The sequence below is a fragment of the Squalius cephalus genome (genome assembly GCF_949319135.1).
Source record: "Squalius cephalus genome assembly, chromosome: 17".
NCBI classification, from domain to species: Eukaryota; Metazoa; Chordata; class Actinopteri; order Cypriniformes; family Leuciscidae; genus Squalius; species Squalius cephalus.
In genome coordinates this window covers 19,290,087-19,301,329 of record NC_137138.1, presented here as the reverse complement: position 1 = coordinate 19,301,329, position 11,243 = coordinate 19,290,087, and the positions used below count along the sequence as shown (strand labels likewise).

Sequence of the window (11,243 nt, the reverse complement as noted above, 5' to 3'; positions counted from 1 at the left end):
GTAAATGTCAGTTCAATTGTCAGTTCAATTGTAAGTTCATTATTTATGTGCGTAGGGGTGTGCGATATGTATTGTCTATGATGATATTGTAATTATTGTTTTAACAATGTACGAGGCACTGCAAGCTGACATCGCATTTGTCTCTCGTGCTTTGCTTTCACTGCGTGATTGTATGCAGTTATAGGTATGTCCCCAAATGAGTTTTTCTTATATTTATATCATATTATGTTGTTATATTAGAATATCACATGAGCAAGAGTGCCGTTTTCCTGTGCACAATTGCAAATGTGATATTGTTAATTTAACTGTTGTATAAAATAAATAAGTTAATTGTGAGTTACTTTTTAGACACAATATTGTCAATATTGTTTGTTTCCCCTTATTTCGCCGATGAGAATTTCCAAATGAAACCGTAGCAGAACTGAGTCTCCATGCAACTGACAGCGATTGATTTTTATTTAATTTTTTTAACTGAAATCCGCGTTTTGAACGAATCAGTTTAATGATTCAATGAACAATCACTTGCTTTTCCTGAATGAATCAGCCGCTTGAACAAATCGGTTGAATGAATGACTCCCTCAACTCACTTATTAAGACCGTGACTTGATGCCACCTACTGGTGGTTTTAGTTTCATATTTAAAGTACCCTTTAATTAAAACGTTAAAATTAGAAATATTTTTTTTTATTCAATATTTAAATATGAAATTATCTCATAGCTTCATTTATGCAATTGCAAATGGAGTGTAAATATATTAATGCCAGTTCTGATGCCGCTTCTGTGTCTCCTCTGATCTGCAAAGATGGCTTTTGATTTAATGATTTAATTTGAGTGGTAACAGTGGTACTGTGTTATTCTAATAAAATGTTATTTGAATGTGAGAATTTGACATAAAAGGTGATGCATACCTCTAAATAAGTTTAGAAAAAATTTCCATATATAGGTGAAAATGCCCCTGGAAATCAATTTAATATCTTCGTGAGTCTGCTGTCAACAACAGGCCTAAACCAGCTATGGCACCAGTACAAAAACACAATCAGTAAAATATCATCTAATTATTATCAACAAAACTTTGAAAATATCGCGATATATTTTTGTCAATATTGCGCACCCCTAATGTACAGTATTAATTTTGATTTCTTAAGGTCTTAAAAAAGGTCTTAAAAAGGTCTTAAAAAGCCTTAAATTTGCCTTTAAAGTGTGCAGCAACCCTGGAACATAAAAGGAAATATTTTGAATAATGTTCTTCTGGTCGCTCTTTTCTAGGTAGTTGCATTGAATAGGGTTTTAAAGATTTCAAGCTTCAAAAAGGATGCAAAAGCAGCTTAAAAGTGGTACATGTGAAGTCTTCTGAATTCATTTGTGAGCTTTGTGATGAACAGACTGAAATTAAGACTATATACTTTGATAATCTTCTTCTCCAGTGAACTGTTATCCACTGTGACTGTGTGACAGTGTGATCAGTGAACCAGTGAGTTGAAGTTTAGGTCTGTTCCTCACACAGAACTATTGTATGAATTTAGAAGACTAGTAATGTTGCACACAAGTCGGATGGACCACTTCTATACTTTTATGGTGCTTTTTTGTTATTTTGGTGCTTGACAACCCCAGTCCAATTTCACATTTGTTATATTGACAAGAGTGTCCAGGATGTTCTTCAAAAATATCACCTTTTGGCTTACACAGAAGAGAAAGTCATACAGCATTGGAATGACGAGGGTGAGTGTAAAAATCATTTTTAGATGAACCCTTCCTCTAAAGTCATGATGAAACGAAAGTGGCAACAGAAATTTCTTCTTTAATGACATACATTCGAGTGTAACAGAAAAATTTAGGGTGGGGCTTCTATGCATAGTTGGTTCTATGCATCGTTGTTGATTTGATTGAGATGTGGACATTGCAATCAAAATGAATCACATGGTGATGAATAATGTGAGCTTGTAGGGGCAGGTTTAAAGGTGAAGTAGTTTGTGCGACACTAGTGGCACCTACAGTAGCTGAATTACAAAAATAAAGCGTATTTTCAAACAACCTTGCAAATGCTCATTTCACGCATCACACCTTCCCCAACTCTTACGGGATCTTGTGGAGGCATGTCTCAACAGGTAAAAGTAGGCTACTTTTTAATAAAAGGTCTAACATATTCGGAATACTTTTAGCTGTGTTGTTATGCGTCATGAGTAAGCAAGTAGGCTAATACTCTGTCACTCTGTTCATTTTGTTAATGACAACTGACGAAAAATGTTCGTTGACTAGCCTTTTACCCATGACTTAGACGAGATGACAATAAGGTTATTGAACGATAACTGTGACTATCCACACCTTATTTTGCTATAGCAAAAATTTAGGAAACTCCAAGGCACTCTCTTTAGAAAGATTAAAAAGCATTTATTGTTATGGCTTGGTCATCTTTAAACCTTTAAAACACTCCGCGTTTTGGCATACAAACCTCCGTCAGGGAGTCAACAGTTTTCAAACAGGAAGAGACTTTCTTATAAGCTTTCAAAACACCAATCAGAAACCTCTTTCTGTTTGTTTGTTTTTCAAACCTTTTGTTTGTGCTTCTAGGTAAAAGTGGAATAATTCTGATGAAATGTAAAAATACATTTCTCAATTTAAAAGAATGATTGCGATTTTATAATTTTGAGCGAAACAATCATTATCAGTTCAACTATTGTGCAGCATGATGAAAATGCTTTCATTGACTAAAACATCCCAGACATTTGGTCAACTAAAATTTGACTAAACAAAAACCGGACAAGGTTAAATATGAATAGTCAAAATATGATGATGACCAAAAAGTATATTTCACACAAGAATAAGACCAAATTAAAAAGTAGCTGACAAAATGAACACTAACGCGAACATCTTGCTTATAATAAACCCATGTAGCGTATCTGCATCAGGCACATTTTTTGAAATGACGTGCCACAACAGTTTATGGCTGTCTACGCTGCAACATCAAAGTAAACATTATAAAATTGTAAATTTGTCTGTTTGAACGAGTGCATGATGAAACTGTATGGTGTTGAAGCGTCCACAGTAGTGCGTTGCATCACAATGTCTTATATGCTTTGATGTGTCCATGACCTGTTTAATTATTTCATATCTAAATGCAGCAAATTGTGTCTTGTACTTCTGTCACTGACGCTGAATGTCTTTTCCCATGTAAAAGAGATTTTTTTTTTTTTTTTTTTTGGGAGGTAAACCCATGAATGGCATACTTATAGTAGCCAATGAACAATAAACTGGCTTAAGAGAATGCATTTTAACATACAATCTTACATACTTCACCTTTTAAGCAGACTACATGATTTAAGTCCGGTATGCACTGACATTTTGATTTTAACAATTACTTGGTCAAAAAAGAAAAGGAGAAAGAAACGTGCACATAAAAGAATCATTTGCAATAATATCTATAACATACATTTAGAAAATAGATTTGAGTAGGGTGCATTTTCATTTCATGCTGACTTTAATGAACCACTGAACCACTTTTACAGTGGTGTGTTTCAGTAGCCTTTTAAAATGCTTTGAGAATTTGTATCTAATGAGATATCTCTGGATGTAGATCTCATTAGATCAGGTTCAGAGGAATTGCATGTTTACAGCTGTTTAGAGATGTAGTTTATTTTAACAGTAAATAAAGAATTGATATGCTAAATAAAGCATGTGACAAAGATAAGGGCAGCACACTATTTGTACCCTGAAATCAGCTTCATTCAAATCAAATGTTTCTTTTAGACTTTTTATTGCTGTAAATGTAGCTAAACAAAATGGGGGGAAACTAGTTCTAATTGATGGATACAGAGAATTCAGAAGTATAAAGGAAAATCATGATACCTACCAAAGTAATAATCCACAAAATCATGTCTGCATTATCACCATGAGACATCTTTAATTTTACATCAGTATTATTATGCGATACCCAATACAAAAAGCACCAGTGAGTCATATCAGAGGCTTTGGGTTTGATATATTTCGCTACAAAATGATCATTCCTATCTCCATAGCCCTGTAGCAGAAGACAATATGTTTGAAGTTGTAATTCCAGCAGTGTACGATCTGTATACATGTAGCATTATTCCCGTACTAATTTGATGAAAACATGGACATGTGTTGGAGCATGGGAGAGCAATTTGCCATAGAAATTGTTCTAGGTGACATATGTGGACTAATTAGGGCCACTCAGCAATGTCTCAGCCCTTTGGAGAAGCCACAGTCTGTCATATGGCGGTACGGTGTTAAACCCGAGGCCAAATCTGCATGACTTCATACAGAAATATATTGGCCCGTTTCTCCTTCTAATTGAACAGGCAGCGAGGACAGAGACAGTGGCAGCTCATGCTTGGCTTTTCACTTAATGCAGTCTCACGTTACCCACTGTGGAGTCGGCAGGGAGCGGCGCTTTGCTCTGTACCGAGAGAAGCAAGTCCAGCAAGTATGCTTCAAATTAAGGGGACATTTTCTGGCGCTTCAAAAGAAGAGAGATATGTAGGACGGAGAGACGTTAAGAACAGAAAAATAAATCATTCTGAAAGTTGATAGAGCAAATTGGATTTGACACTGGTAAAGGACAATATTAAAGGGAACAATTGGTTTTCGCACGCCTTAAATCCTTGCTTTTACTCCAGGGATTATCCATCGGAAGACTGACTTATCAAACGCAGAGGGGTATTTGAATATTTAAAGAAATGCGTAGATAATCAAGAGTCACTGTAATTATTATTTCGAGTTAAGTATTGATATAACAAATCCTCTGAAGAATTAGCAGAGACTCATCAAACGGTGGCGGTTAATTACACGCATGTCTTTTCATATTTAACAATATTCCCAGACTGTGAGTGGGAAGTGGTCTCCATCGCCATGCCCTTGTCAAACCTCCCAGGTGAAATTTTTTAGGCTTTCACCCTCAAAGCTAAGAGGACAGTCAGTATCAATTAAGGCTGCCCTCGCCACAATGGAAATCTAGGCCAAAGCGATATATCAGCAGTGTGTGCATCTTTTTTTTTTTTTGCATCTGCATCAGGCATGCTAATAAGGTCTCAAACCAATATATGAGCAGTGCATAAACTGCAGTGCTGGTCAGACGCTGTGTTACACCCACCGTTTCTGTGCCGTATATATGCACAGCATAAACAAAGCCCTGCTGAGAGCTCTTAAAATCAATACTGTTACCATTTTAAAAGGCACATAAGCAGAATTGCACACAGGCATAAGTGTTCCTCATTAACGGGATGCTTTCAAATGCCTGCAGATGACAAAAACAGGCTTTTACTTTTGTTTGTACATTTTCTTAGGGCTGTAAGAGATTCTGCTGTATCATTTATACTGTGGCATATCCTCATTGTGGTTTGAAGAATTTGACACCAAGCAAAAATAATATATTCGGAAAACTGGCGCAGATGGGTACTTCCAAGTGTATACAGCTTCTTGCTTTCTTGCTTCCTTTCTTGCTTACTGTCAGTATATCAAGGTACAGTTATTGTTTATTAAAAATCACCACCCATTTTATAATAAATTTTCAATGGTGAAATATGACTGAAAAAAATCCCAAAAAGCCACAAAATGCAAAACAATGTGGTAATAAAAATAGACCTAAGTGAACAATAGCCTTTAAAATTACTTAAAATACATATATAACAATGAGGCAATAATAATCCATTCAATTAAGGCGAGACACTACAGGTGAATAGGGTAAAATTTTAAAATAATAGATATCACCATGAAACTTCCGCAGTTGATTACTTGCACAAGTATATATAAAAAAATGTATTACAAGTTTTAGAAATTTGTATGTCTAATTATGCAAATTAGGCATTATCTCATTAAATATGCATGATTTTGCATATATTTTCGGTAGATAGATCTGAACATATGATAAAGCCAGGTGCAAAATTCTTTTTTCATTTTGTTTACACACAAGATGAAAATAAAAACTATATATGTATAGGCATATATATGCTTTCATTACCTAGGGAATCAAAATATACTGTCCATAGCCATACAAAATAGATTTTCGCCATATTTTTTTGATTAAAATGTCACATAAATCAGGCCAGGAATGATTTATTAACAAATCCCTCTGAAAATATCTTCAGAATACTGCTAAGTGTATAACTGGAGAGTTTGGTATACATAGGTGCTACACAGGCTGAGATGTTTCTACTGGAGAATGACAAACTCATTTTGAGAAAACGGCAGTTAAAGATTTAAATAGCTCTAAATGAGAAATTGTCGTTAGCTTTAAATCCCCCTTTGGACATTCACGATTGTTACTGATAGAAAAGAAATGCCCATATTTGGGTTACATAGCGTTGTGCAGGAGACTCAGAGCTTTACAATGATCCCGGACATGACAGACTTCAGTAAATAGACGGACCTCGGCGTGTCGCGTTGGAATGCTAACTTCCTGGTAAATTCGGGAGAAACTTACTGCCGCAAGTCAACAAAATGTAATAAAATAAACATCTTAATGTATATTTTCAACGTTTTCTTTATAGCAGCTTGCAAGAACACATATTGAAGGAGTAAACTAGCCCAAAATCTCAAAACTGACCACTGCATGAAAAATCGATGTTTTTTTCCTGCCGTGTCTCGCCTTAAAGTATCAAAAGCAAGTAAATATTTGGCTTTACTGAACAGCACTGTTAAAATACAGTTTAATATACTATAAGCAATAATGAATGTACATGTATTATAACAAAAGCATACAGAGGACGCCAATGGCCTGTGATTGTTGTTACACTTTACAGAATGATAAAATCCTTGTTTAATATTGGCCAAACATTTAATTCAAATTTCCACTTAATCTTTCATATTTAGCCACTTCTTTATGACAGAAACAGCCACTGTTATTACTTGAACAAGAATGTGGAAAACAAAACATGCAAACTCAGGGTGAGGGTTTAAACTTTTATTTTGAAATCGCGATGAACAACAATTCATATTTTTAGAAACATATTGATGTATTCTTCTGTGTTGGCTTATGTTTATAAATTAAGATTACGTTACAAATCTGGTGAACGTTATAAGCAACCCAAACTCACAGCACATGCAGGGATGGAGTTTATTAACCAAGCTGCTGAAATGCGCTCCACGTAGAAATGTCAACAGTGCAACAGCTCATATATTTATTAAAATGAATCGCAGTGTTTGTGATTTCACAATAGCACTGTTTTATTGTGTTTTTAGAAAAAAAAAAGGTCTTAATGTTTTGTACAGCCTTAGAAAATAGTCTAAAAATGCGGTTCATGGATTTTTGCCTGAGGAATGCACCACTTCCGGTATTTTAGCTGATGTCTTGACGAACAATGCTACCTATGAATGGAAATTCAGTTCTACTTTCTTAATATTAATTATCAAAAGCAGTAAAAGACACAAACTCAACTCTGACATGCTGATATCGCGAGACAGCTTTTCACTTTGTCACCCCTAATATATACAGTATGTTATCATGATATGAAATTAATCATACGGTCATATAAGGTTTTGGTCATACTGCCTACCCATGAAGTCTAATGATAATTGCTATAAAAGCAAGAGCAAAGCACTGAAGAGGTCTAGTTTGCATCAGACAAAAACCTTTTCATGTAGTGTTGGACTCCATCACTGTGGTCTTTTTACTCTGTGTGAGAGACTCAATTCGCAGAGGCTTTCCTTTAAGTGTACAGGGAACAAGCTTTCACTGTGAAAACAAGGCCATCCGCTCCCCAGGATTAAATAATGTAGACTGAGAGTCTGTCTTATTTATCAACACAAATTAGTCTGGGTTGCCCTCAACATCGGGCTTTGTGTGCCAAGGATGCAAGCATGTCTGTATTTTCCTTTCAGACAGGCGTCTGCTGCCATTGTGCAGTTTTGTGTTTCTTTTGTGGCCAAAACGCAAGCGAGTGAGGTTAGCTACATTCATCCGGCTTGGGGCTTGTGTGTTTTTGCCAGTAGCTGGTTGTGCGGTAATCAGCACCATAGTTTACCGTGCTTGGCAGAGGGCACAAGAAGCCAAATAATGGTATACACACTAGGCAACAATTCAGCAAGTAATTAGAACAGGACATGGAGTCTTTTCAGCTGCCTTGTTAATTTTGCTTGGTGGCCATTTGCAATGCAACTCAGTCCCGGTCTTTTGAAACCTCATAATAACTTCCTATGCAGGAACAGGCTGACATTTTGATGTTTTTTTTAAAAAGACTCAGTCAATGAGTTGTTAACATGAATCAGGGGTAAATAATGACAAAATGTGTATTAATATGTGAAATATTCTTATTTGATTAACAGATTAACTATGGTCAATAGAAGGAATGACTTTGTTTTACATTGGTGTTACTGTTAGTGTTGGATGCATTAGATAGATAGATAGATAGATAGATAGATAGATAGATAGATAGATAGATAGATAGATAGATAGATAGATAGATAGATAGATAGATAGATAGATAGATAGATAGATAGATAGATAGATAGATAGATAGATAGATAGATAGATAGATAGATAGATAGATAGATAGATAGATAGATAGATAGATAGATAGATAGATAGATAGATCCATCTTTAGCGTCAGGCGGACAAACCTGTGCAGGAGGATGAGAATTCATATAAAACTTAATTTTCCAACTCGGTGTCTTTCATGATTCACCCACTTATTTTCTTTCATGCAATGAACACTCAGTGATCAGTAGGTCCATATGATCTGTCAACACACCACCTGATTTTTGCGGCAAGGTCAAAATGAATGCTAGCTCTCTGTTCTCTGAGGGGAAAGGATCTTTGTGTTAGATATTGCTTGCATTTGCTTTCTTTGTTTAATAAAAGGAGCTTGTTGGAGCTTGTCAGATTTGCTTTTAGACCCAGGAAAGACACCCCAAATCCCATCCCTGTGCACTCAAGTGCATTTGCTGGTGTGCCTGTGTGACTTTGCATGTTCAAAATCCTTATAGTGGAAAATAAAACCAGACTGCAGAGACAAAGATGTATCGCTGGAATGCATGTTTTCATGGTTTTCATCCACAAAATGTCAGTACAGGTTTACTTAATTCCCTTACTACTTACAATTCTAAAGGCAATTCTCATCAAATGACTTAATATTTTGCATTAATTGAGAAAAAATTATCGTATAGATCAAATGGTGTAAAAGATCAAAACTTTATATATTGTCCAACCCCTGTGTGTGTGTGTGCTTACAGATTTCACTTTTTTACTTTTGTTTTAAAATATGGTCACATTTTCTTGCCTACATATTTTAGCCGTTATGCTACAGTACGTTTCAAAAATGCCCTAAATCTATACATTTTCTTGTAGACTTGTCCCAGGCTTTCATTCTAAAAATTTGTTTAAAAGTTAGTGTACTTGTTTACCAAGTATAAAACCGTGTCAGTGGAGATGATGTTTTTTTAAAGCAACTAGGGGACTCTCCTACACGGGCTGGGAAAATCATTTCAGCATTGAAGTACAGTGAAAGTGAGAGATCAGTGTAGTGATTTTCAGCCTCTGTGTTCTTTATTGACTGATTAAAAATCATAACTTTGACAACTACAATTATGTAGGATGATCAAACAGACTTGTTACAACAGACAACAGCAAAAGGAGCTGTCAATAAGACACTGGCGAGAAGCCATTCTACAGGTGAGAATCTGTTTTGTTAAGTAGGTGACGCCTATATTATTGATTTACTGCAATACCAATAAAAAGACTGTTAATTTAATATTTTAGCTACTGTGAACTCTTTCTCTATAGTTGTGGTTGATGGAAATGCCTAGTCATATTTGATAATCGAGTTCACACTGGAGGACCTGATTCAGATCAACAGAGGGATTAGCATCACTTCACTAAATAGAGACAGATTACATGCCACTCTGGCTTTTTCAAACCGACAGGCTGAGATCATGCTAATAACCCACATGGCACTAGCCTAGCACGCTCATTCTGAGAAGCTCCAGACGCTGTCACCATGTCAGCTCTCACGGCCATGCTCGATTCATTACAATTCTCCGGGACTTTGTTGCCGTGACCAATTTGAGGGAGCCGAGGAGAGCACTTGTAAAGGTTAAAGCGGCCCTCATGATTTATGGGCGGCTGACAGTTTTGCATGGCCTGATATCCAGAGCCAAGCAAGCAGCTCCCACAAACACAGTGTGATTAAGAGATTTACTGTCTCGCTCCAGGCAATCGAGCAGCATTTGCGCTGAGGGTTTTGTGTCGTCTTTTGGTCCCGGCTTTAGTTGTGCTTTCAGTTTCCCTTTGCGAATGTTGTCAGCGTGCGCTAATGTCCCCCTCGCATGTAACACACCTGAGGTATCCGACAGACATAGGCTACATCCAAAAACTTATAAATGCTGCCTTCGAGGATGCAGGAAGTCTTCAAGGCACGTCCAAATCCAATGTTAGCTTGCCTTCTTGTCTCCTGAGATCCCTTCATCTGATCGATTTTTGAGGGCAGCATAGATGTGTCCTTCACTACATTTGATATCCCTCAATCCTGTGCTTTCCATTCTGTGACAGTTAAGCTAAAGAAATAAAGATGGCATCTGAAAGTTGCGGTTTGTGTAAATGCACAATTTTGACCAACTCCTGATGTCATTTCTAGCGAGAAATTACTATCGTAGTAATATTTGCTTAGTTATCAGCGAAGCTCGCTCTATTTTGCTGTAGATAATTAAACCCTTATGCTGCCTTAGAAGTCTGTTCGAAATGTGTTTCATGAGGTACCGAGGTGAGGTGCGAAAATGCTGGCTGAAAAGTCATTGCCTGATAGGGCAGTGAGGCAACAAGTCAGCTGCCTATGTTTTCGGATGGAGCCATAGTCTAAATGACTTCTTAATTGATAAAGCAGTCCATTTAAGATTTGCTTGGAAACCTTGGATTTAATTTGTAGTCGTTGAGCGACCGAGATTAGGAAAATGGAAAATAAATCAGTGCTCTCTCTCCCGGGTGCTCGTTTACGTGCCAACGTCTCCATGGCCACATAATGATGATCGCAAAATAACATTCAAAAAGATTCCTCTTTAATTGGCCATAGGGTTAGGTCTCGGTTTTCAATGGCCATGTGGAAGCCACCATGTGTTCTCATTAGTGTTTTAGTGTGAATATTGTTGCCCTCCACCTTTTAAGAGCTGCAAACAGCTCCTCTCACAGCTACTTTTCCTCATTATCACAGTGGCAACAGTGATCTGACTCACCCTCCATGACCAGACCATCCAGCTCCACACAAGGCCCCTCCTTGCAAGCATTTGACGTCCTCCCCTGAC

The 11,243-nt window shown here is 36.8% G+C and overlaps 1 protein-coding gene across 13 annotated transcripts in view; it reads left to right on the top strand.

Annotated features, from left to right (window-relative positions):
* The window catches only part of nrxn2a (neurexin 2a), a 387,404-nt gene that overhangs the window by 59,609 nt on the left and 316,552 nt on the right, over positions 1-11,243 (top strand). The window lies entirely within an intron of this gene.